Raw genomic sequence first — 24,915 nt, forward strand, 5'->3', positions numbered from 1 at the left:
AGCGGTAAGCAGAAACATAGTGTAGTAGTAGGCAGGCATGAGTCGGTACATGAGGACCGGTAAGTAGAACCATAATGTAGCCGTAGGCAGTCAAGGGTTGGTACAGGAGGAGCGGTAAGTAGAAACATAGTGTAGTAGTAGGCAGCCATGGGTTGGCACATGTGGCATGGTAAGTAGAAACGCAGTGTAGCCACAGGCAGCCAAGGGTTGGTACAGGCGGAGCAGTAAACAGAAACATAGTGCAGTAGTAGGCATCCATGAGTTGGTACACAAGGAGCGGTAAGTAGAACCGTAGTGTAGCTGTAGGCAGCCAAGGGTCGGCACAGGAGGAGCGGTAAGTAGAAACATAGTGTAGTAGTAGTAGGCAGCCATGGGTTGGTACATGTGGAGTGGTAAGTAGAAATGTAGCGTAGTAGTAGGCAGCCAAAGGTCGGTACACGAGGAGCGGTAAGTAGAAACATAGTGTAGTAGTAGGCAGCAATGGGTTGGTACACATGGAGTAGTAAGTAGAACTGTAGTGTAGTAGTAGGCAGCCATGAGCCGGTACAGGTGGAGTGGTAAGTATTAAAGTTCTATAGCAGTAGGCAGCCAAGGGTCGGTACAGGAGGAGTGGTAAGTAGAAACATAGTGTAGTAGTAGGCAGCCAAGGGTCGGGAGTGGTAAGTAGAAATGCAGTGTAGAAACAAAGAGCAAGCTTCTGGCCTGAGCACAACAATCAAGCAAACAGGGAGGGTGGAGGCGTGGCTTAGATAGGGATTCAAGGGAGGAGATCAAGCCACGAGCTATCCAACGTTTAGGTGGCTCAATAGGTAGAGCCAATACCAGACACAGCAGAGACCCTGGGATGGGATCCAGATCCACTCAGCCAACCAAGCTCCACCCATAACTAAAATTCATTTTTGGACTGACCCTTTAAGTAAACAGCAAGATGCCAGCTGTGTTGGATCTTCTGGGACAGTCCCTCACCTTTGGTTCTCTGTCCTGTGGTTTCGTTCTCCTCTCCTGGGCTATGTCTCGGGATCACAGCATCAACCTTATTTGAGTGACTGCACATGTGCCGATACCTGAAAATGATGATATTGGGGCTGCGAGTTGGTTTTGGGGGGAACAACTCTGAAAGTGGGCATGATTGGTGGTCCTCACAGACAGGGACAGGATGGGAATTTCCCAGGGGGTGGGCAGATGAAATATGGACAGAGGGTGGGGTTAGCAGTGTCCCGGAATCTTGACCATACTGTCGGGAAGTAGGAATCAATAGGTTGAGTTCTGTAAGATGACAGATTTCTTTTTTCCTATTGTTCTGCATCCAGAGAAAACAGGAGAACTAGTCCAACCCAAGTCACAGCGTCCATCTCAGCAAACCTTGGATGTACCGACTTCAAAGACGTCTTCTATCTCAGCGTCCCCTCCAGAGATTTTCTCCAATGGAAGGGAAGCAGATTTTCTCTTTATTACACACCGTCTCTTAAAACACAGAGCCCCCCGGAGAGAGGACGCTGCTTTCCTTCCCGTATTGTAGAAAGTTTGTAGCGTCAATGCCGGAGACAAAGGAAAGTAAAATTTACACCATAAACACACAACGCAGATGGCTCGGCGGTGGGTGAGATGTTACAGAAATATTAATGATACATTTCCAGGTAAATGGAATCAGAAGCTGAATTCTGTCTCCTAGTTGTGCAAACATTTACCTTATATTGTGCAGGGGGTTCATTTATGGTTTGTAAAGTCAACTTCTCCTTCCCTCCTTATATCCAGGGAGCAGCTGAGAGGTCCTGGTGATGTAGCATTGCCAGGAGGCAGCTGGGATACCCTAGTGACGTAGCATTGCCAGGAAGCAGCTGGAAGGTCCTAGTGACGTAGCATTGCCAGGAAGCAGCTGGAAGGCCCTAGTGATGTAGCATTGCCAGGAGGCAGCTGGAAGGCCCTAGTGATGTAGCATTGCCAGGAGGCAGCTGGAAGGCCCTAGTGATGTAGTATTGCCAGGAGGAAGCTAGGAGACCCTGGTGACATAGCCTTCTCAGGGGGCAGCTGGGAGGTCCTGATGATGTAGCCTTTCCAGGGGGCAGCTAAGATGTCCTGGTGGTGTAGCCTTCTGAGGGAGCAGCTGAGAGGTCCTGATGGTGCAGTCTTCCCAGGGGGCAGTTGGAAGACTCTGGTGAAGTAGCCTTCCCAAGAGGCAGCTGGAAGACTCTGGTGAAGTAGCCTTCCAGGGGCAGCTGGGAGACCCTGATGAAGTAGCCTTCCAGGGGCAGCTGGGAGACCCTGGTGAAGAAGCCTTCCGGGGGCAGCTGGGAGACCCTGGTGAAGTAGCCTTCCGGGGGCAGCTGGGAGACCCTGGTGATGTAGCCTTGCCAGGGGGAAGCTGGAAAGCCCTGGTTTTGTAGCCTTTCTAAGGAGCAGCTAGGAAGCCTTGGTGATATTGCCTTCCCAGTAGGCAACTGGGGGGTCCTGGTAATGTAGCCTTCACTGGGGGCAGCTGAGAGGTCCTGTTGGTGTAACCGAGCAATGACCTCTCAGGCTGTAACACCTGCTTCTGCATGGTGTGCTTTAGCTAGGCAATGCGTTTCAATGAAACCAGAGTGGTGGAGAAGGGGCTGGCATGTTCTCTTAAATAGCAGGCTGCAAACTAATACAGTTGTCAATAGGTGGGAGCAGGAATTCTGGGAGTAATTGGGGTGGTGACATTTGCCTGATAAAGAAAAATAACTATTACATATGTCACTGAGAGGGGTCAGTTTCAACCACCAGTAGCTATAGCAGTAGAGAGGACCAGCAGGGTGAGTACACAAGCAGGTCACACTGGCGGATGGCACGGACTCACCTGAGGTGCGGAGTCTAAGTAGTAACTGGTCCTCACCAGAACTCCTGGTGGTGGGGGTGGGCTTTGCCACGTGTGAGTACCAGGTCACAGGCCTCAGGATCACCCCACCAGGAGTTGAGCAGTAAAAGATATAGCAGTAGTGTAGTCAGTAAACAAGCCAAAGGTCAGTAACAAATGATAGCGAAGGTACGGATGGCAGCAGGAGTGACAAGAGTGAGGTATTGGCCAGAGAGAGCACAATAATCTGGCAAACAGGAAGTGCAGAGGCATGGCTAAAATAGGAAGTTCATGGGAGGAGCAAAGAGTTCGAGGTTCACCAGAAACAGGGCAAGGTTGACAAGAGCATTGTCTGGCTTCTCAGGTGGCTCAGCAAGTGGAGATACTGCCAGACACAGCAGAAGTTGCAGGTTCAGATCCTGGACCTATTAATAGGCTTTACTAACGATTACATTACTGGCTGCTTATATGCTAATGTTAGGTTCTTCATTAAATAGCTGAAACGACTTTGCAGAAAGATGTTGTTGTATGTTTGTCTCATCGGATTGTCTTGTATTATGTAGAGAGATAGGTCAGCCTTCATATTCTACAGCGGGAGTCTGGGTCACAGTCAAGATGATAAGATGTTCCACAAAAACAGAAATGAATGTCTCTCGTAATTGTTAACGTGTTGCTTGAACAAATTCCTAAGTGAATGAAGTAATATGTAAAATCATATTTTGGAGGTGTTGCCGGGATTAGAACTTAAAAGCCTAACTTTTGATGAGGACTTCAGGTCCTCAGTGCTTTCACCTTTCTCTAAGGACCTCCGGATGCATTAACCTCCCTGCTTTTCAATCGTTACTTTCCTCTTCTAAAAAAAACGTCAGAGGTTGATGTTTTTATCCATATCAAGCTGTAACGGGCTTTAATTTCAACACAGAAAGTGGTGTCACCATCCTGGCTGTACAGCCGTGGTCAAATTTTTTGAGAACGACACAAATATTAATTTTCACAAAGTCTACTGCCTCAGTTTTTATGATGGCAATTTGCATATACTCCAGAATGTTATGAAGAGCGATCAGATGAATCGCAATGAATTGCAAAGTCCCTCTTTGCCATGAAAATGAACTTAATCCCATAAAAAACATTTCCACTGCATTTGTGAAGAAGGCTTCAGGGTGCCCAAGAAAGTCCAGCAAGCGCCAGGACCGTCTCCTACAGTTGATTCAGCTGCGGGATCGGGGCTCCACCAGTGCAGAACTTGCTCAGGAATGGCAGCAGGCAGGTGTGAGGACATCGACACACACCGTGAGGAGAAGACTTTTGGAGGATGGCCTGGTGTCAAGAAGTGCAGCAAAGAAGCCACTTCTCTCCAGGAAAAACATCAGGGACAGACTGATATTCCACAAAAGGTCCAGGGATTGGATTGCTGGGGACTGGGGGAAAGTCATTTTCTCTGATGAATACCCTTTCCCGTTGTTTGGGGCATCCAGAACAAAACCTTGTCTGGAGAAGAAAAGGTGAGCGCTACCATCAGTCCTGTGTCATGCCTCCTGAGACCATTCATGTGTGGGGTCACTTCTCAGCCAAGGGAGGGGGCTCACTCACAATGTAGCCTAAGAACACCACCATCAATAACATGGTACAAAAACCTCCTCCGAGAGCAACTTTTCCCAACCATCCAAGAAGAGTTTGGTGAGGAACAATGCCTTCTCCAGCATGATGGAGCACCTTGCCATAAGGCAAAAGTCATAACTAAGTGCCTTAGGGAACAAAACATCAACATTTTGGGTCCATGACCAGGAAACTCCCCAGACCTTAATCCCATTGACAACTTGTGGTCAATCCTCAAGAGGCGGGTGAACAAACCCACCCCCCTCCCCCCACAAATTCTGACAAACTCCAAGCATTGGTTATGCAAGAATGGGCCACCATCAGTGAGGATGTGGCCCAGAAGTTGTTTGATGGAATGCCAGGGAGAATTGCAGAGGTCTTGAAAAAGAAGGGTCAACAGGTATATCAATCATGCAAGAATTAGAAATCCTCTAACAGATCAAGTGTGTGTTGAGCTGCTTCCCAAATCTGCAATCTGGGATTCACCTGAAAATCTTGCAGCACTGGTGGCACCTTTTACTTTTCATACTTTTCTCATTTTCCTCACAAAACCCCAATGAACAGTCCTAGAATATTATCACTCTGAACGATTCCCGTCAGATGGTGGATATGAGGATGTATAATTCATAATGAACTCCTCATGACAAGGCTGCTATTTATGTGGAATGGAAGCTCCATACATTTTCAGGAACTGTCTGGGGGACGAAAATTTATTTGAACCGAACTGACAATACAATATCCCGAGACATACAGAGAGTGGATCTGTCATCTAATGGTATAGGTAGGTACTCCTACACTAATTCACCCACCTTGGATAATTTATGTGCTTCCATTCTCTAGGAAATTCAGATTAGATGATTGGCTGCATGTATAAATATTGAAATAGGGACTGACGTCAATTATGCACCCGAAAAATAAGAATTAAGAATGCTTTTATTTTAATTTAGAAGAGTGTATGTGATGCGGAAGGGGAATGGAAGATCATATTTTATATGGAGGAGGCTTCATGAGATGAAATGAGAAGATGGAAACGAATAATGACAGGGAAGTGATCAGGGCTGCCTGAAAGTGATAAGCTGAGAGGTTACAAAGTGCTGGCTTTATGGAATACACCGGAGGTGCGCATGCAGAGCCTCAGAGAGTGGAGATGGGGAAAGTTTTTTACATATCTCAGCTGGGTCCCCTTCCTCTCCCCCCACAATGGATGGCTTTGAAAGTGGATCTAGCATCTCCATATATTTTATTCATGTGACTTCTGTCTCCAGCGACCTCTGTGACCCCAGTTTCTGCAGCGATCCCTGTGACTCCCGTGTCTCCAGTGACATAGTGACTATTGTGATACCAGAGAGTTTGGTGTCTCCAGCAACCCCTGTGACTTCTGTCTCTTCGGCGACCCCTGTGACTCCTGTGTCTCCAGTGACCCTTGTGACTCCTGTGTCTCCAGCGACCCTTGTGACTTCTGTGTCTCCAGCGACCCCTGTGACTTCTGTGTCTCCAGCGACCCCTGTGACTTCTGGGTCTCCAGCGACCCCTGTGACTTCTGTGTCTCCAGCGACCCCTGTGAGTTCTGACTCTTCAGCGACCTCTGATTTCTGTGTATTCAATGATCCCTGTGACTCCTCTGCCTCCAGAAACCCCTGTGACACCAGTGTCTCCAGCAACCCTTATGACCCCTGTGCCTCTAGAAACCCCTGTGACTCCTGTGCCTCCAGCAACCCCTGTGACTCCTGTGCCTCCAGCAACCTCTGTGACTCCTGTGTCTCCAGCAACCCCTGTGACTCCTGTGCCTCCAGCAACCCCTGTGACTCCTGTGCCTCCAGCAACCCCTGTGACTCCTGTACCTCCAGCCACCCCTGTGATTCCAGTGCCTCCAGCAACCCTTGTGCCACCAAGGACCACTGTGACTCCTGTGTCTCCAGAAAGAACCCCTATAACCCCTGTGACTCCTATATCTCCAGCAACCACTATAACCCCTGCGCCTCTAGCAACTCCTGTCACTTGTGTGTCTCCAGCAACCCCTGTGACCTCTGTGTCTCCAGCAACCTCTGTGACTCCTCTGTCTCCAGCGACCACTGTCTAACAGACTATATAAACCTCCTCCAAAATGGCCACAGTCATAGCCTAATGAAGGAGCACACATGCTCCGAACGCGCGCTCCTCTCCGCTCTTTCTTGAACTGGAAGTGATGTAAACGGCTGTCTGTGAGCCATCCCGAGTGTCTGGAACGTTGGGAAGCACCGGCGTCCCTGCACCCATCAGCTGCCTCTTCACCAGTGAGAAGATCGTCTTTCCCACAAGCAGATGAACAACAATATTAATCCCACATGTGCTGACATCTCGTACATCTTGTGAGTTACCAATTGTCTTTTATGGAATAAAATGTCTTAATAATGCTGCACTTAGATGGCGCTGCTCTCCTTCTGTCTTTGCCTTCCACAGAGTTACTTGTAGCCTGTCACAAGCTGGCAGCCGTCCACAGTCAGCTTATCTAAGAACACTTCAACTGTCCTTGTGTCATAAATGTACCTCTCCATATGAACTCGATGTGAAAGAGAGTTCTAATTACACACTTTCTCTTTATCCAGCTGATCGAGCGCACATGATCAAATTAACCTTTACCAGCGACCATTGTGACTCCTGTGTCTCCAGTGACGCCATTGACTCCTGTGCCTCCAGCAACCCCTGTGACTCCTGTGCCTCCAGCAACCCCTGTGACTCCTGTGCCTCCAGCAACCCCTGTGACTCCTGTGCCTCCAGCAACCCCTGTGACTCCTGTACCTCCAGCAACCCCTGTGATTCCAGTGCCTCCAGCAACCCTTGTGCCACCAAGGACCATTGTGACTCCTATGTCTCCAGAAACCCCTATAACCCCTGTGACTCCTGTGTCTACAGAAGCCCTTGTGACTCCTATATATCCAGCAACTACTATAACCCCTGTGCCTCTAGCAACCCCTGTCACTTGTGTGTCTCCAGCAAACCCTGTGACTTCTGTGTCTCCAGAAACCCCTATAACCCCTGTGACTCCTGTGTCTCCAGAAACCCCTGTGACTCCTATATCTCCAGCAACCACTATAACCCCTGCGCCTCTAGCAACCCCTGTCACTTGTGTGTCTCCAGCAAACCCTGTGACTTCTGTGTCTCCAGCAACCCCTGTGACTCCTGTGTCTCCAGCGACCACTGTCTAACAGACTATATAAACCTGCTCCAAAATGGCCACAGTAATAGCCCAATGAAGGAGCACGCATACGCCGATTGCGCGCTCCTCCCCGCTCTTTCTTGAACCGGAAGAGACGTAAACGGCTGTCTGTGAGCCATCCCGAGTGTCTGGAAAACTGGGAAGCACCGGCGTCTCTGCACCCAACCAGTGAGAAGATCGTCTTTCCCACGAGCAGATGAACAACAATATTAATCCCACATGCGCTGACATCTCATACATCTTGTGAGTTACCAATTGTCTTTTATGGAATAAAATGTCTTAATAATGCTGCACTTAGATGGCGCTGCTCTCCTTCTGTCTTTGCCTTTCACAGAGTTACTTCTAGCCTGTCACAAGCTGGCAGCCGTCCACAGTCAGCTTATCTAAGAACACTTCAACTGTCCTTGTGCCATAAATGTACCTCTCCATATGAACTCGATATGAAAGAGAGTTCTAATTACCCACTTTCTCTTTATCCAGCTGATCGAGCGCACATGATCGAATGAACCTCTTCCAGCGACCACTGTGACTCCTGTGTCTCCAGTGACCCCAGTGACTCCTTTGTCTTCAGAAACCCCTGTGACTCCTGTGACTCCAGTGACCCCTGTGACACTTGTGTCTGCAGCAACCCCTGTGACTTCTGTGTCTCCAGCAACCCCTGTGACTTCTGTGTCTCCAGCAACCCCTGTGACTTCTGTGTCTCCAGCAACCCCTGTGACTCCTGTGACTCCAGTGACCCCTGTGACACTTGTGTCTGCAGCAACCCCAGTGACACTTGTGTCTGCAGCAACCCCTGTGACTTCTGTGTCTGCAGCAACCCCTGTGACTCCTGTGTCTCCAGCAACCCCTGTGACTCCTGTGACTCCAGTGACCCCTGTGACACTTGTGTCTGCAGCAACCCCTGTGACACTTGTGTCTGCAGCAACCCCTGTGACTTCTGTGTCTGCAGCAACCCCTGTGACTTCTGTGTCTCCAGCAACCCCTGTGATTCCTGTGTCTCCAGCAACCCCTGTGACTCCTGTGTCTCCAGCAAACCCTGTGACTCCTGTGTCTCCAGCAAACCCTGTGACTCCTGTGTCTCCAGCAACCCCTGTGACTTCTGTGTCTCCAGCAACCCCTGTGACTTCTGTGTCTCCAGTGACCCCTGTGACACCTGCGTCTGCAGCAACCCCTGTGACTCCTGTGTCTCCAAAAACCCCTGTGACTCCCATGACTCCAGTGACCCCTGTGACTCCGGTGTCTAGGGTTGCCACCTGTACGGTTTTCTCCCAGACAGTCCGGTTTTGAATGATGTGTTCGTGTTTACTTCTGCCCCAGACCCGGACACATTATTCACACAGACTGCACCGAGAGTGACATGTCTCCCCTCTCCCTGACAGCAGCTTGGCTCAGCAGAGCAGAGTGTCAGTGTATCAAAGCTCCTCCCCTCCTCCTCCTTCTCCGTTCTGTATACACATGAGGAGGAGGAGGAGAGCAGGGATGTGCTGATATCAGGTCTGTAGAAAGCTTTTATTATGCTCTGTAGATGGAGGAGGGAGGAGGAGAGAACAGCTGGAAAGGAGGACAAGGTAGAAAATATGTAGAGTGATCAAGGGGTTAGGAGGATTTGTGCTGGGGGGGGCTTTGGCAGGAGGAAGATATGCTAGAAGTGTGGATTGGATTTGAAATCTGACAAGCCCTCCTTGCACTATCTCTCTTCCTTCCCAAAGGACCCCTCCAGCACATATCCCACCCCCCACCCCTCCACCTTGCACTGGCCCTCTTCTCTCACAAAGCACCCCCCCAGCACATATCTCACCCCCCTAAGTGACCCCAGCACATATGGGCACAGGCTGCATACGATGGGCGCAGGGGCTGTATGATGGGCACAGAGGCTGCATATGATGAGCACAGTGGCTGTATGATAGGCACAAGCTGCATATGATGGGCACAGAGGCTGCATATGATGAGCACAGTGGCTGTATGATTGGCACAGAGGCTGCATATGATGAGCACAGTGGCTGCATATGATGGGCACAGAGGCTGCATTTTATGGGCACAGAGGCTGCATTTGATGGGCACAATGGCTATATTTGATGGGGCACAGTGAGGCTGCAATTGATGTTTTTTTTTCAGAATTTTTCAGTTTGTTTGTGCCCCCCCCCAAATTTTGAGCACCAGCTGCCACTGCCCCAAGGCACATATCTAACTCTCCCCACCCCCCTGCTAGCACTAGCCCTCTCCCCAGGACATATCTGACCCCTGCATTCCCCTGCAACACTCACAATTCAGCCACGTTCACTGTTTGCTGTGATGAGCTATGCGCCACATTACTACTCTCTTTCAGGCCACCAAAAGTGTCCCAGGTCTTTTACAATCTTATAGCGTATACCCCCCCCCCCCCCCCCCCAAAAAAAAAATGCTGCCACTAAAGTGTTCGGGTTTGGCTTGAAGAAAAGATGGCAACCCTACCTGTGTCTCCAGCAACCCCTGTGACTCCTGTGTCTCTAGCAACCCATTTAATACTTCATATTCCCATCGCACATATTCCTGGATGAGCTCACAGATATGGGTGCTGCAGCAACAGCCAGCTGAATACTGGTTCAAGTCACAATGAAGATATTTGCCAGCACACCATGGAACGACGTAGATAGCGCCCAAACGTGTAATTTATTGCATGATCACAACACAAGGAGAGTGCAACGTTTCGGAGTCACGCAGAACCCCTTAGTCAGGCATGAGATGATCATCACATGCCTGACGAAAGGGTCCTGCGTGACTCCGAAACCTTGCACTCTCCTTGTGTTGTGATCATGCAATAAATTACACGTTTGGACGCTATCTACCTTGTTCCATGGTGTGCTGGCAAATATCTTCATTCTAGCAACCCCTGTGACTCCAGCAACCCCTTTGACTCCTGTGACTCTAGCAACCCCTATGACTCCCGTGTCTCCAGCAACCTCTGTGACTCCCGTGTCTCCAGCAACCCCTTTGACTCCTGTGTCTCCAGCAACCCCTGTGACTCCCGTGTCTCCAGCAACCCCTGTGACTCCCGTGTCTCCAGCAACCCCTGTGACTCCCGTGTCTCCAGCAACCCCTGTGACTCCCGTGTCTCCAGCAACCCCTGTGACTCCTGTGTCTCCAGCAACCCCTGTGACTCCCGTGTCTCCAGCAACCCCTGTGACTCCCGTGTCTCCAGCAACCCCTGTGACTCCTGTGTCTCCAGCAACCCCTGTGACTCCTGTGTCTCTAGCAACCCCTTTGACTCCAGCAAGCCCTTTGACTCCTGTGCCTCCAGCAACCCCTGTGACTCCCGTGTCTCCAGCAACCCCTTTGACTCCTGTGACTCTAGCAACCCCTATGACTCCCGTGTCTCCAGCAACCCCTGTGACTCCCGTGTCTCCAGCAACCTCTGTGACTCCCGTGTCTCCAGCAACCCCTTTGACTCCTGTGTCTCCAGCAACCCCTGTGACTCCCGTGTCTCCAGCAACCCCTGTGACTCCCGTGTCTCCAGCAACCCCTGTGACTCCCGTGTCTCCAGCAACCCCTGTGACTCCCGTGTCTCCAGCAACCCCTGTGACTCCTGTGTCTCCAGCAACCCCTGTGACTCCCGTGTCTCCAGCAACCCCTGTGACTCCCGTGTCTCCAGCAACCCCTGTGACTCCTGTGTCTCCAGCAACCCCTGTGACTCCTGTGTCTCTAGCAACCCCTTTGACTCCAGCAAGCCCTTTGACTCCTGTGCCTCCAGCAACCCCTGTGACTCCCGTGTCTCCAGCAACCCCTGTGACTCCTGTGTCTCCAGCAACCCCTGTGACTCCCGTGTCTCCAGCAACCCCTGTGACTCCCGTGTCTCCAGCAACCCCTGTGACTCCCGTGTCTCCAGCAACCCCTTTGACTCCTGTGTCTCCAGCAACCCCTGTGACTCCCGTGTCTACAGCAACCCCTGTGACTCCCGTGTCTCCAGCAACCCCTTTGACTCCTGTGTCTCCAGCAACCCCTGTGACTCCCGTGTCTCCAGCAACCCCTGTGACTCCCGTGTCTCCAGCAACCCCTGTGACTCCCGTGTCTCCAGCAACCCCTGTGACTCCCGTGTCTCCAGCAACCCCTGTGACTCCTGTGTCTCCAGCAACCCCTGTGACTCCCGTGTCTCCAGCAACCCCTGTGACTCCCGTGTCTCCAGCAACCCCTGTGACTCCTGTGTCTCCAGCAACCCCTGTGACTCCTGTGTCTCTAGCAACCCCTTTGACTCCAGCAAGCCCTTTGACTCCTGTGCCTCCAGCAACCCCTGTGACTCCCGTGTCTCCAGCAACCCCTGTGACTCCTGTGTCTCCAGCAACCCCTGTGACTCCTGTGTCTCTAGCAACCCCTTTGACTCCAGCAAGCCCTTTGACACCTGTGCCTCCAGCAACCCCTGTGACTTTGGTGTCTCCAGCAACCCCTGTGACTCCTGTGTCTCCAGCAACCCCTGTGACTCCTGTGTCTCCAGCAACCCCTGTGAATCCTGTGTCTCCAGCAACCCCTTTGACTCCTATGCCTCTAGTAACCCCTGTGACTCCGGTGTCTCCAGAAACCCCTTTATTCAAGTACGATCACATCACAAAACGGTGTAGTGCAACGTTTTGGAGCCACGCAGGACCCCTTTGTCAGGCATGGGTCTTGATTGACGAAGGGGTCCTGCGTGGCTCCCAAACATTGCACTACACCATTTTGTGATGTGATCGTACTTGAATTAAAAAATGTTTGGACGAAATTGATGATCCCTGGTGTGCTGGCGAATATCTACATATCGTATAGGTTCCAGTGTCCAGCTGGCGGTCGCTACAGCACCCAGTACCTTAAGGGCACTTTCACACTGAGGCGGGGGGGGTGTCGGCGGTAAAGCATCACTATTTTTAGCGGCGCTTTACCGTCGTTTTAGTGGCACTTTTTGGCTGCTAGCGGGGCGCTTTTACCCCCACTAGCGGACAATAAAGGGGTTAAAAGCACCCACAAAGCGCCGCTGCCAAAGCGCTTTGCGGGCGCTTCAGCAGTGCTGGCCATTGATTTCAATGGCAGGGATGTTTTAGGAGCGGTGTATTCAACGCTCCCGCAAAGTCCAAAAGATGCTGCTTGCAGGATTTTTTTTCCTGTCCTGCAAGCGCACCGCTCCAGTGTGAAAGCACTCGGGCTCTCACACTGGGGTGGCAGGGGAGGCATTTTTCAGGAGCTTTACAGGTGCTATTTTTAGCTCTTTAGCGCCTGAAAAACGCCTCAGTGTGAAAGTAGCCTAAGAGCTTTTTCCAGGAACACGTGCAATGGGAATATGGACTGTATACAAGAGGTACAGACGGGAAAATAATTATTTGCTCCCCTGCAGATTGTGCAAGTTTGCCCACTTACAAAGAATTAAAGGGTCTATAATCTTTATCATAGGTGCATTTTATATGATAGAGACAGCATGCACCCCATTGGGTAATAAATTTAAAAGAGCGAACAAAAGTCCTGGATGGCTTAACTCCAATGTAAAAATGCATATAAAAGCAAAGGAGAAGGCCTTCAAAAAATACAGGGTTGAGGGATCATCATCAGCATTCAGACTTTATAAAGAATGCAACAAGAAATGTAAGGGTGCAATTAGGACGGCTAAGATAGAACATGAAAGACACATAGCGGAGGAGAGCAAAAAAAATCCCAAGAAATTCTTTAAGTATGTAAACAGTAAAAAAGGGAGGACAGACCATATTGGCCCCATAAAGAATGAGGAAGGACATCTGGTTACAAAGGATGGGGAGATGGCAAAGGTATTGAATTTATTCTTCTCCTCAGTCTTCACGAGTGAATCGGGGGGCTTCAGTAACCAAAACTGCAGTGTTTATCCTCAGGACACAACACAGGAAGCACCTCCATGGTTAACAGAGGACGGAATTAAAATTAGACTTGAGAAACTTAACATTAATAAATCACCGGGACCAGATGGCTTGCATCCGAGGGTACTTAGGGAACTCAGTCAAGTAATTGCCAGACCGTTGTTCCTAATTTTTACTGACAGTCTACTGACTGGAATGGTACCAGCTGATTGGAGAAAAGCCAATGTAGCACCAATTCTTAAAAAGGGCCCAAAATACATCCCTGGGAATTACAGACCAGTTAGCCCAGTGGTTCTCAACTCCAGTCCTCAGGACCCACCAACAGGCCAGGTTTGCAAGATAGCTGAAATACATTACAGGTGATATCACTTGCTGCTCAGTGATTGCAGTATTCTAGTCTGCAACTCCCCAAGGTAATACTTAAAATCTGACCTGTTGGTGGGTCCTGAGGACTGGAGTTGAGAACCACTGAGTTAGCCTAACATCAATAGTATGTAAACTCTTGGAGGGGATGATAAGGGACTATATAAAAGATTTTAGTAATAAGAACGGTATCATTAGCAGTAATCAGCATGGATTCATGAAGAATCGTTCTTGCCAAACCAATCTATTAACCTTCTATGAGGAGGTGAGTTGCCATCTAGATAAAGGAAGGCCCGTAGACGTGGTGTATCTGGATTTTACAAAAGCATTTGACACAGTTCCCCATAAACGTTTACTGTACAAAATAAGGTGCGTTGGCATGGAGCATAGGGTGAGTACATGGATTGAAAACTGGCTACAAGGGCGAGTTCAGAGGGTGGTGATAAATGGGGAGTACTCGGAATGGTCAGGGGTGGGTAGTGGGGTTCCCCAGGGTTCTGTGCTGGGACCAATCCTATTTAATTTGTTCATAAACGACCTGGAGGATGGGATAAACAGTTCAATCTCTGTATTTGCAGAGGATACTAAGCTAAGCAGGGCAATAACTTCTCCGCAGGATGTGGAAACCTTGCAAAAAGACCTGAACAAATGAATGGGGGAGGGGCAACTACATGACAAATGAGGTTCAATGTAGAAAAATGTAAAATAATGCATTTGGGTGGTAAAAATCTGAATGCAATCTATAGACTGGGGGGAGAACCTCTGGGGGGATCTAGGATGGAAAAGGACCTGGGGGTCCTAGTAGATGATAGGCTCAGCAATGACATGCAATGCCAAGCTGCTGCTAATAAAGCAAACAGAATATTGGCATTAAAAGGGGATCAACTCCAGAGATAAAACGATAATTCTCCCGCTCTACAAGACTCTGGTCCGGCCGCACCTGGAGTATGCTGTCCAGTTCTGGGCACCAGTCCTCAGGAAGGATGTACTGGAAATGGAGCGAGTACAAAGAAGGGCAACAAAGCTAATAAAGGGTCTGGAGGATCTTAGTTATGAGGAAAGGTTGTGAGCTCTGAACTTATTCTCTCTGGAGAAGAGACGCTTGAGAGGGGATATGATTTCATTATATAAATACCGGACTGGTGACCCCACAATATATAAATACCGGACTGGTGACCCCACAATATATAAATGCCGGACTGGTGACCCCACAATATATAAATACTGTACTGGTGACCCCACAATAGGGATAAAACTTTTTCGCAGAAGAGAGTTTAATAAGACTTGTGGCCACTCATTACAATTAGAAGAAAAGAGGTTTAACCTTAAACTACGTAGAGGGTTCTTTACTGTAAGAGCGGCAAGGATGTGGAATTCCCTTCCACAGGTGGTGGTCTCAGCGAGGAGCATTGATAGCTTCAAGAAACTATTAGATAATCACCTGAATGACCACAACATACAGGGATATACAATGTAATACTGACATATAATCACACACATAGGTTGGACTTGATGGACTTTTTTCAACCTCACCTACTATGTAACTATGTAAGAATATCAACCTAAAATCCAGAAAAAACACAATACAAATGTTATAAATGGAGTTTCTGTTCAGTAAGTAAAATAAGTATTTGATCCCCAATCAAAACATGACTTAGTACAACCCACTGCTTGTATCAGGACTGAGGGCTCTTGGAAGGAGTACTGAGGCGGGGTGCTGTGATGCCTTCAGGAAGCTACGTACAGCCCCCTGCAGGCTCCTTCCACCAGCCATGATCTGCCTGCATTGCATAGAGAAGCACAAAAACCCAGTGACAATGTCATTGGAAGTAAAAAAAAAGGTATGTAAAAATGTAAAAAAAAAAAAAAAACGTAATTAGCATTTTGATGGCGGGGGAGGGGGGGAACCAGGGTGGACAAAATATAAGATAACATTTAAGCTTTAACATTCTTATGACAAGGGGCATTTTACATTTGGAAACGGCAAATTGTAGTGGAAAAAGGGGGCAAATAAACAAAATTGTCCTAAATACACCCTTTCAAAAAAAAAAATGTAACACCTTCCAATGGAAAAAAATATATACATTTCATGTGGAGTTTATTTCTGTGAAGCCGCAATCATTAAACTATAAAAATGTTTCATTGCTGGAATATCCTCGTCTTCTATAGAACTGGATGGACGGCGGTCTTCATTCCCCTCCCCCCCTCCCCGCACACAGCTCAGTCTGTAATCTGATCCCAGGTCAGGCTGCTGCTGATGTGGCAGTATATGAACATCTGTATACAGCTGGCTCGTTGGTCTAGGGGTATGATTCTCGCTTAGGGTGCGAGAGGTCCCGGGTTCAAATCCCGGACGAGCCCCACATTTTGTCATTATAATACAACATTGGAAGGATTAGTGACCCTAAATATAATTATAAATATAAAAAGTGCCAAAAACACCCAAAGAAGTTTCCCAAACTCATCAGAACTGAACACAATAGAGAATTCAGAATATAAATCAATCAAGTGGACGCCCATTATGAGGGGTTCTCACCATCCCTGTGCTGAGTTCCCGGGTCTGTACACTCGCTGTGCCCATTATGAGGGGTTCTCACCATCCCTGTGCTGAGTTCCCGGGTCTGTACACTCGCTGTGCCCATTATGAGGGGTTCCCACCATCCCTGTGCTGAGTTCCCGGGTCTGTACACCCGCTGTGCCCATTATGAGGGGTTCCCACCATCCCTGTGCTGAGTTCCCGGGTCTGTACACCCGCTGTGCCCATTATGAGGGGTTCCCTCCATCCCTGTGCTGAGTTCCCGGGTCTGTACACCCGCTGTGCCCATTATGAGGGGTTCCCTCCATCCCTGTGCTGAGTTCCCGGGTCTGTACACCCGCTGTGCCCATTATGAGGGGTTCTCACCATCCCTGTGCTGAGTTCCCGGGTCTGTACACCCGCTGTGCCCATTATGAGGGGTTCCCACCAACCCTGTGCTGAGTTCCCGGGTCTGTACACCCGCTGTGCCCATTATGAGGGGTTCCCACCAACCCTGTGCTGAGTTCCCGGGTCTGTACACCCGCTGTGCCCATTATGAGGGGTTCTCACCATCCCTGTGCTGAGTTCCCGGGTCTGTACACCCACTGTGCCCATTATGAGGGGTTCCCACCATCCCTGTGCTGAGTTCCCGGGTCTGTACACCCGCTGTGCCCATTATGAGGGGTTCCCTCCATCCCTGTGCTGAGTTCCCGGGTCTGTACACCCACTGTGCCCATTATGAGGGGTTCCCTCCATCCCTGTGCTGAGTTCCCGGGTCTGTACACCCGCTGTGCCCATTATGAGGGGTTCCCACCATCCCTGTGCTGAGTTCCCGGGTCTGTACACCCGCTGTGCCCATTATGAGGGGTTCCCACCATCCCTGTGCTGAGTTCCCGGGTCTGTACACCCGCTGTGCCCATTATGAGGGGTTCCCACCATCCCTGTGCTGAGTTCCCGGGTCTGTACACCCGCTGTGCCCATTATGAGGGGTTCCCACCATCCCTGTGCTGAGTTTCCGGGTCTGTACACCCGCTGTGCCCATTATGAGGGGTTCTCACCATCCCTGTGCTGAGTTCCCGGGTCTGTACACCCACTGTGCCCATTATGAGGGGTTCCCACCATCCCTGTGCTGAGTTCCCGGGTCTGTACACCCGCTGTGCCCATTATGAGGGGTTCTCACCATCCCTGTGCTGAGTTCTTGGGTCTGTACACCCGCTGTGCCCATTATGAGGGGTTCCCTCCATCCCTATGCTGAGTTCCCTGGTCTGTACACCCGCTGTGCCCTTTATGAGGGGTTCCCGCCATCCCTGTGCTGAGTTCCCGGGTCTGTACACCCGCTGTGCCCATTATGAGGGGTTCTCACCATCCCTGTGCTGAGTTCTTGGGTCTGTACACCCGCTGTGCCCATTATGAGGGGTTCCCTCCATCCCTATGCTGAGTTCCCTGGTCTGTACACCCGCTGTGCCCTTTATGAGGGGTTCCCGCCATCCCTGTGCTGAGTTCCCGGGTCTGTACACCCGCTGTGCCCATTATGAGGAGTTCTCACCATTCCTGTGCTGAGTTCCCGGGTCTGTACACCCGCTGTGCCCATTATGAGGGGTTCTCACCATCCCTGTGCTGAGTTCCCGGGTCTGTACACCCGCTGTGCCCATTATGAGGGGTTCCCACCATCCCTGTTAATTTTGTTTATTAAAAAAATCTTACAAACAAAAACTTAACTTAATATACAATAAAACCATATAAATAAATAAAACATATTTACAAAATAATTGAAACACAAGAACATAATAAATGGTACAAACCAAATTGCGCACAACACAATCCCTACGGGAGAGCCAGACTAAGGAACATCACCGTCACCATGCATGGAGCCTTTTATCAAAAATATATTTCATCTTGAAAATCTAGGGGAGTGAATAAAGAATACAAAGAAAAGCCGCAACACCCCGAGATCAACAGTCAGCAGCTACAGAGTCCTGATATTCCTCCACGCCCTTATCCAGGCCTCCTGCACTCTGGCACTCATCATCCATGGAGGATGTACTCAATGAGAACCATTCATCATCATCTGACAGGACTTTAAATTTATTTGCCATAGGCAAAAATCTTAGGACTTAAGGTAACCAAACCCCTTTATTTTCTCTTTCTTTTGCCCCTCCTCCTTTTATCCTCCAACCACTCCATATCATCCTTGGACAAGCCAGAATCAACAGCTTCCCCACTCCTACCCTCCACTTCACCCCCTTCCCCCCACTCTCTCGCTTCCCTTACCTACCACTAGGCCAGCCTCTACACCATTCTCCCCACTCCTCTGCACCCCACGATCCTTAACAGAAACCCTGCAGTGTCGAAAAGGGGGGGGGGGGGGACTGCCACCACATTTGATGCACCTGCTTCAGCACCTCTTGCTGCCTCTGCAACTTTGGAAGACATAGAAGGATTGGACACATTCTTGGTAGCTGATACCTTACCTACAGACTGGGAAGACACTTGCACACTAGGCAAACGCACAGACTGGGGCACCACGGACTGGGAAGACACAGACATATTGGGTATTGGCACAGACTGGGGCACCACAGACTGGGAAGACACAGACATATTGGTTAATGGCACAGACTGGGGCACCACAGACTGGGAAGACACAGACATATTGGGTATTGGCACAGACTCAGAGGGAATCACAGGCACCCCAGCTGCTGAGCTCTGAGCATCCTCCATGTCCAGGCAGAAGAACTCTCTCATGAGCTCAGGATTGTTGTGCATTGCCTCAGGACACTGACTGTAAGGATGTCCCACCACATTGCACAGGTTGCACCTTATAATTTTACAATCCTTTGCCAAATGTCCTATACCCTGACACAGAGAGCACTTCATCACTGGACAGGAGGATACAAGATGTCCTTTATCACCACACTTGTTACATAGCTTTGGCTGGCCCGGGTAGAAGATGGTCAGCCTGTCCCTCCCCAGGAAAGCGGAGGATGGCAGATGCTGGACAACATTGTCAATGATTTTTAACTTTAACTGCACAAACCACCCCCTCGTCCATATTCCCTGATCATCCAAAATTTTCTTTAGAGGGCTCAGGACATCTCCATACCTCATCAACCATAAAGTTAAATCCCCTTGTGGTATGGACTCCACTGCCCTCCTATGCGGAGGAAGACCACCCCTCTTCCATCGGAGCTGCACAACATTTCTCCTTTTAAACACTAGAGGAAGATTAACCTCCCTGGCGGTATGATTATTTCTGATTTTAGGTGCTGAAAGCGGTACAATTATTTTGCACAGAAATTTGGCGTTTTATATTGTAGGCCTGTAATTCTTAGGAATAGTTCACTTGAATCTGTCCAAACAAGAGTCTAGTAGACATCCCGGGTATGATAAAGTTTGAAAAACGAAATAAAAAATTATAATATAATAAATAACTATAAATAATTATAACAAATAATAATATAATAATAATAAAAATTATTCAATAATGTAATCAAATCAAAAACACTGAAATTTGCTCAGTTGCAGAATTTTAGCTTTTGTTACTTTTAGTGTTTGATGACGGATCTCCTCACAAATCACTATCGCTCAATTCTGCGAGTGATTCTAATTTATTATCGCTTTTTTCTAGCTGCTCTAAAACCACTTTTGATGTAAAGAGACAGTTTTGGTTGCTATGGACAATCTCCAGTTTCCTGGCAGAAAGAACAGTTTTATATATATAATACTGCATGCAGGACACTGGGCAGACCACTAGGGACAAAGGGGATGTGTAGTTATTTGATACAGTACTGTAATCTGTAAGATTACAGTATGCTGTATCTATACTGTGTGTTTCACTTTTGAATTTACCGCCGAACTCCGTCCCCGTGCGTCGCAACGCTCGCAGGGAACGGAGCTCGGCACTGTGAATCGAGCGAGACACAGCGGCTCGCCGATCACAGCGGGGAGACATCGCAGGAACCAGGGGACAAGGTAAGTATGCTCTTCCTGGATCCTGCGATGCAAGCCCGAGTCTGGCTCGGGGTTACCGCTTTTGGTATGAAAAATCCAACCCGAGCCAGACTCGGGAATACCGCCAGGGGGGTTAAATATTTTCATGCTTCTTCCCTGCTTGCTCCCTCCTCTCAAATCCCGTAGCAGCAACACCAGCAGAGGTTTTCCCCAAAGACACACCAATTGCAGTCATGTCCTTAGACACAATAAAACCTGCTGACAGGGAGTCTGATTCAGCTGGGATAGCAGTCATTAAATCAACAGAGGCAGGACCCGCCCACTCAGCTTCTTTCCTGGGTTCAAACACAATCTCGGCTACTGCAGACTCTAGGATAGTTGTAGCACTACTGCACCCAGCATCTCCTCCACCATTCTCAGTCCCTGTGCTGAGTTCTCGGGTCTGTACATCCCTTTGCTGAGTTCCCTTAGCACTGCATCCAACAGCAATGTCTTTTGCAGACAATCCTCAGTCCTGAGCTCTGTAGTTTGCACAGTAAAGGGACCCCCAACAGCCCCCAGTCCTGATATCTGCCATGTGTTCAGTGCAGCTCTGTCTATCAGTATCGCACCCCACAGGAGCAAAACAACCCTGAGCCCTGTACACGGGCTTACAGCTACTCACCAACAGCCAATCCCTACTGCTATGGGCGGGTCCACTGGCTGGCTGCAGCCAATGAAAGCTCTTGGCCACTCTCCTCTCTCCCTGTATAGTCCATTACACAGGGGGAGCAACCATCTGTGGCTGGTGAAACATTCTGCTGAGCGGCTTAAAGGGTCCTCCGGCAGCCAGAGCTACACATACAACTTCCATTATTGATGACATTATATGGATAATAAGTGTTTATACAATTATTTAAGGTTATAGTAAACAGTTTTATACAAATATGCATCATATGATATAATGTATGGAAGGCGGATTGGTCACAGGAAATCTTCGAGGTGATATGGACATCCGATTTGTCATGTTTGGTCTTTATCAAATTATAATTTCATTTTTTAGATATGTTGGTTTCAGGATTGTAAAACTTTGATCTGGAAATATGGATATAGATAGTCTGCTTGGCATTAAGGGAGTGTCGCCTGAAGATGCTCCTATGTCACACTCCTCAGCACATTTGATTGGGTGGGGATTGGCTCAGTGGCACCCTCTGGTGTAAGTACAAATCTGCTGCAATTGGCAGTTAGGAGGGACCTGAGAAGAGGAGGATCGGGGCTGTTCTGTGCAACACCATTACAGAGAGCAGGTAAGTATATTTAACCACTTGCCGACCAGCCGCCGTCATTATACTCTGGCAAGGGTGGCACGATCCCGCAAATCGTCTTAGGTGTGCGTCTGCCCGGGAACTTGCTTTTGTGGGCACGCACGTGCCGCCGGAGGATACATCCGAACTTCTGAAAAACAAAAATTTGTCCGAATTTTTATTTGGAACGAAACGAACCTCACATGTCTACTCCTCAGCTGACCCACCACAGGCAACCTCGACCCGGCAGGTGAGAATATGGATCAGGATGACAATGTCCCAGATGGCAAATAAACTTCCTTCCACCACAGAACCGTTTGGTAGGTTTATGGCTAACAGTATCCATAAAAAGAAAGCCTCCACATAGGGAAAAACCGTATGGTTACGGGTTTATTTGGAATAATAATGCTTTACATAGATTCCAAGATGTATCGCATCAAGTAAAAATCTCCTCTGTGATCATAAAAACATAAAATTCAAAAAGGCGCAATGGCATTGAAAGGACTTATCAAACCAGACGCGTTTCGTCTACAAGGACTTCAACTGGGGTATCAACTCCTCATTGTAGAGGAGATGCAGGGTGAAGCCGCTATGAAGCCGAGAAGGAGGAGACGCAGGGTGAAGCCGCTATGAAGCCGAGGAGGAGGAGACGCAGGGTGAAGCCACTGAGGAGGAAGCTTTGCCTGCGACCTAGAAGGGGTAAGTGCCGGGCTGGTGAGCTAACGAACAAGCAAGCAAAGAAGAGGGGGTTGACTGATCGATCGAATGAGAGGAAAAAGGGTAAATATTTTGGGGGGGTTTGGTGGGTGGTTTGTTTCCCACTCTCTCTACCCCCCAAAAAATAGGGCGCCAGCCGCCACTGTCCCTGGGTTTCAGGCTGGTTCATTCTGGGAGGGGGATACATTTTTTTTTAACATAATTTCAGAGGGGGGGGGGGGGGGGGGGGGGGCGATGGAAGAGGCTAAATGAGGTGGGTGTGTTGGGTGTTTTAGGGGTACATGGAGTTATTGAAGCTCCCCCTCCTATCCCTGATGGTTCTTTTGCCCCCCCCCCCCCCCAATATCCTCATTGTACAGAAAATAAAATGAGATTTCCTGAAATCCCCCCCCACTCATCCCTAATCCGCACATTTCATGTAGAGTTCCTCTTTATGATTTATATCAGAGAAATAAATGTTGCCGATGTCTTATTATTTCCTTTAATTTGGTCGGTGAGAAATATTTCATTCTTCATAAAAATCTGTGATCTGAAGAAACAGACGTCAGCTATAGAAACATTGTCATCGCTGGCATATCCTCTCCTTCAGTCTACAGCAATGGTGGTCAACCTGAAAATTATAGGGGGTCTCAAGAGGGGCCCCTGACACCTCAAGAGGGCCAAACAATAGAAGCTCCATATCATGTGTTAAAGAAGATTGTGTGAGTTATGAATGAGCCACCTCAGCACCCGACATCCCACTGACTGTGTTCTCTGATCCCAGGTCAGGCTGCTGCTGATGTGGCAGTATATGAACATCTGTATACAGCTGGCTCGTTGGTCTAGGGGTATGATTCTCGCTTAGGGTGCGAGAGGTCCCGGGTTCAAATCCTGGACGAGCCCCACATTTTGTCATTATAATACAACATTGGAAGGATTAGTGACATCCCAGGAATAGGAGGAGATTTAGGAATATAAAAAGTGCCAAAAACATCCGAAGAAGTTTCCCAAACCCATCAGAACTGAACACAATAGAGAATTCAGAATATAAATCAATCAAGTGGAGGCAAAATGATACAGCGAGCGGATCAGTCCCCCCATACCTGAGATTTCAGATTAAGTAGAAACTGGACAGTTACATCATCAGAGATCAGAAACTTTATATTATCTCTCCTGGGCCCCGGGTGATATCTCTGTGCTGAGTTCCCGGGTCTGTACACCCGCTGTGCCCATTATGAGGGGTTCCCACCATCCCTGTGCTGAATTCCCGGGTCTGTACACCCGCTGTGCCCATTATGAGGGGTTCCCACCATCCCTGTGCTGAGTTCCCTTAGCACTGCATCCAACAGCGATGTCTTTTGCAGACATTCCTCAGTCCTGAGCTCTGTAGTTTGCACAGTAAAGGGACCCCCAACAGCCCCCAGTCCTGATATCTGCCATGTGTTCAGTGCAGCTCTGTCTCTCAGGATCGCACCCCCAAGGAGCAAAACAACCCTGAGCCCTGTACATCACCACAGCTACTAATCAACAGCCAATCCCTACTGCTATGGGCGGGTCCAGTGGCTGACTGCAGCCAATGAAAGCTCTTGGCCACTCTCCTCTCTCCCTGTATAGTCCATTACACAGAGGGAGCAACCATCTGTGGCTGGTGAAACATTCTGCTGAGCGGCTTAAAGGGTCCACCGGCAGCCAGAGCTACACATACAACTTCCATTATTGGTGACATTATATGGATAATAAGTGTTTATACAATTATTTAAGGTTATAGTAAACAGTTTTATACAAATATGCATCATATGATATAATGTATGGAAGGCGGATTGGTCACAGGAAATCTTCGAGGTGATACGGACATCCGATTTGTCATGTTTGGTCTTTATCAAATTATAATTTCATTTTTTAGATATGTTGGTTTCTGGATTGTAAAACTTTGATCTGGAAATATGGATATAGATAGTCTGCTTGGCATTAAGGGAGTGTCGTCTGAAGATGCTCCTATGTCACACTCCTCAGCACATTTGATTGGGTGGGGTTGGCTCAGTGGCACCCTCTAGTGTCAGTAGAAATCTGTTTCAATTGGCAGTTAGGAGGTTTTCCAGCAGAACTAAGCTAGAATGCTAAGAGCTGTCTCTGAGGGCCAGTCACTCTGCTTGCTGTGGGGGCACTTGGCAGGAGGGAGGGGCCAGGAGTGCCGGCGAGGGACCCGAGAAGAGGGGGATCGGAGCTGCTCTGTGCAACACCATTACAGAGAGCAGGTAAGTATATTTAACCACTTGCCGACCAGCTGCCGTCATACTGCGGCAAGGTGGCACGAACCCGCAAATCGCCGTAGGTGTACGTCGGCTCGGGAAAACGCTTTTGTGGGCGCTCGCGTGCCGCCGGAGGATAAATCCGAATTTCTGAAAAAAAAAAAATTGTCCCAATTTTTATTCGGGACGAAAGGAACTACACATGTCTACTCCTCAGCTGACCCACCACAGGCAACCTCAACCCGGCAGGTGAGAATATAGATCAGGATGACAATGTCCCAGATGGCAAATAAACTTCCTTCCACCACAGAACCGTTTGGTAGGTTTATGGCTAACAGTATCCATAAAAAAAAAGCCTCCACATAGGGAAAAAACGTATGGTTGCGGGTTTATTTGGAATAATAATGCTTTACATAGATTCCAAGA

The 24,915-nt window shown here is 48.8% G+C and overlaps 2 non-coding genes across 2 annotated transcripts; both read left to right on the forward strand.

Annotated features, from left to right (window-relative positions):
• Positions 1–16,087: 16,087 nt before the first annotated feature.
• Positions 16,088–16,159, forward strand: TRNAP-AGG (transfer RNA proline (anticodon AGG)). The gene has a single exon. It is a non-coding gene; the product is annotated as a tRNA-Pro (tRNA).
• A 6,912-nt stretch (positions 16,160–23,071) lies between these two features.
• Positions 23,072–23,143, forward strand: TRNAP-AGG (transfer RNA proline (anticodon AGG)). The gene has a single exon. It is a non-coding gene; the product is annotated as a tRNA-Pro (tRNA).
• The last annotated feature ends 1,772 nt before the right edge of the window (positions 23,144–24,915 follow it).

The sequence above is a fragment of the Aquarana catesbeiana genome, linkage group LG05, assembly GCF_042186555.1.
Source record: "Aquarana catesbeiana isolate 2022-GZ linkage group LG05, ASM4218655v1, whole genome shotgun sequence".
Taxonomy (NCBI): Eukaryota; Metazoa; Chordata; class Amphibia; order Anura; family Ranidae; genus Aquarana; species Aquarana catesbeiana.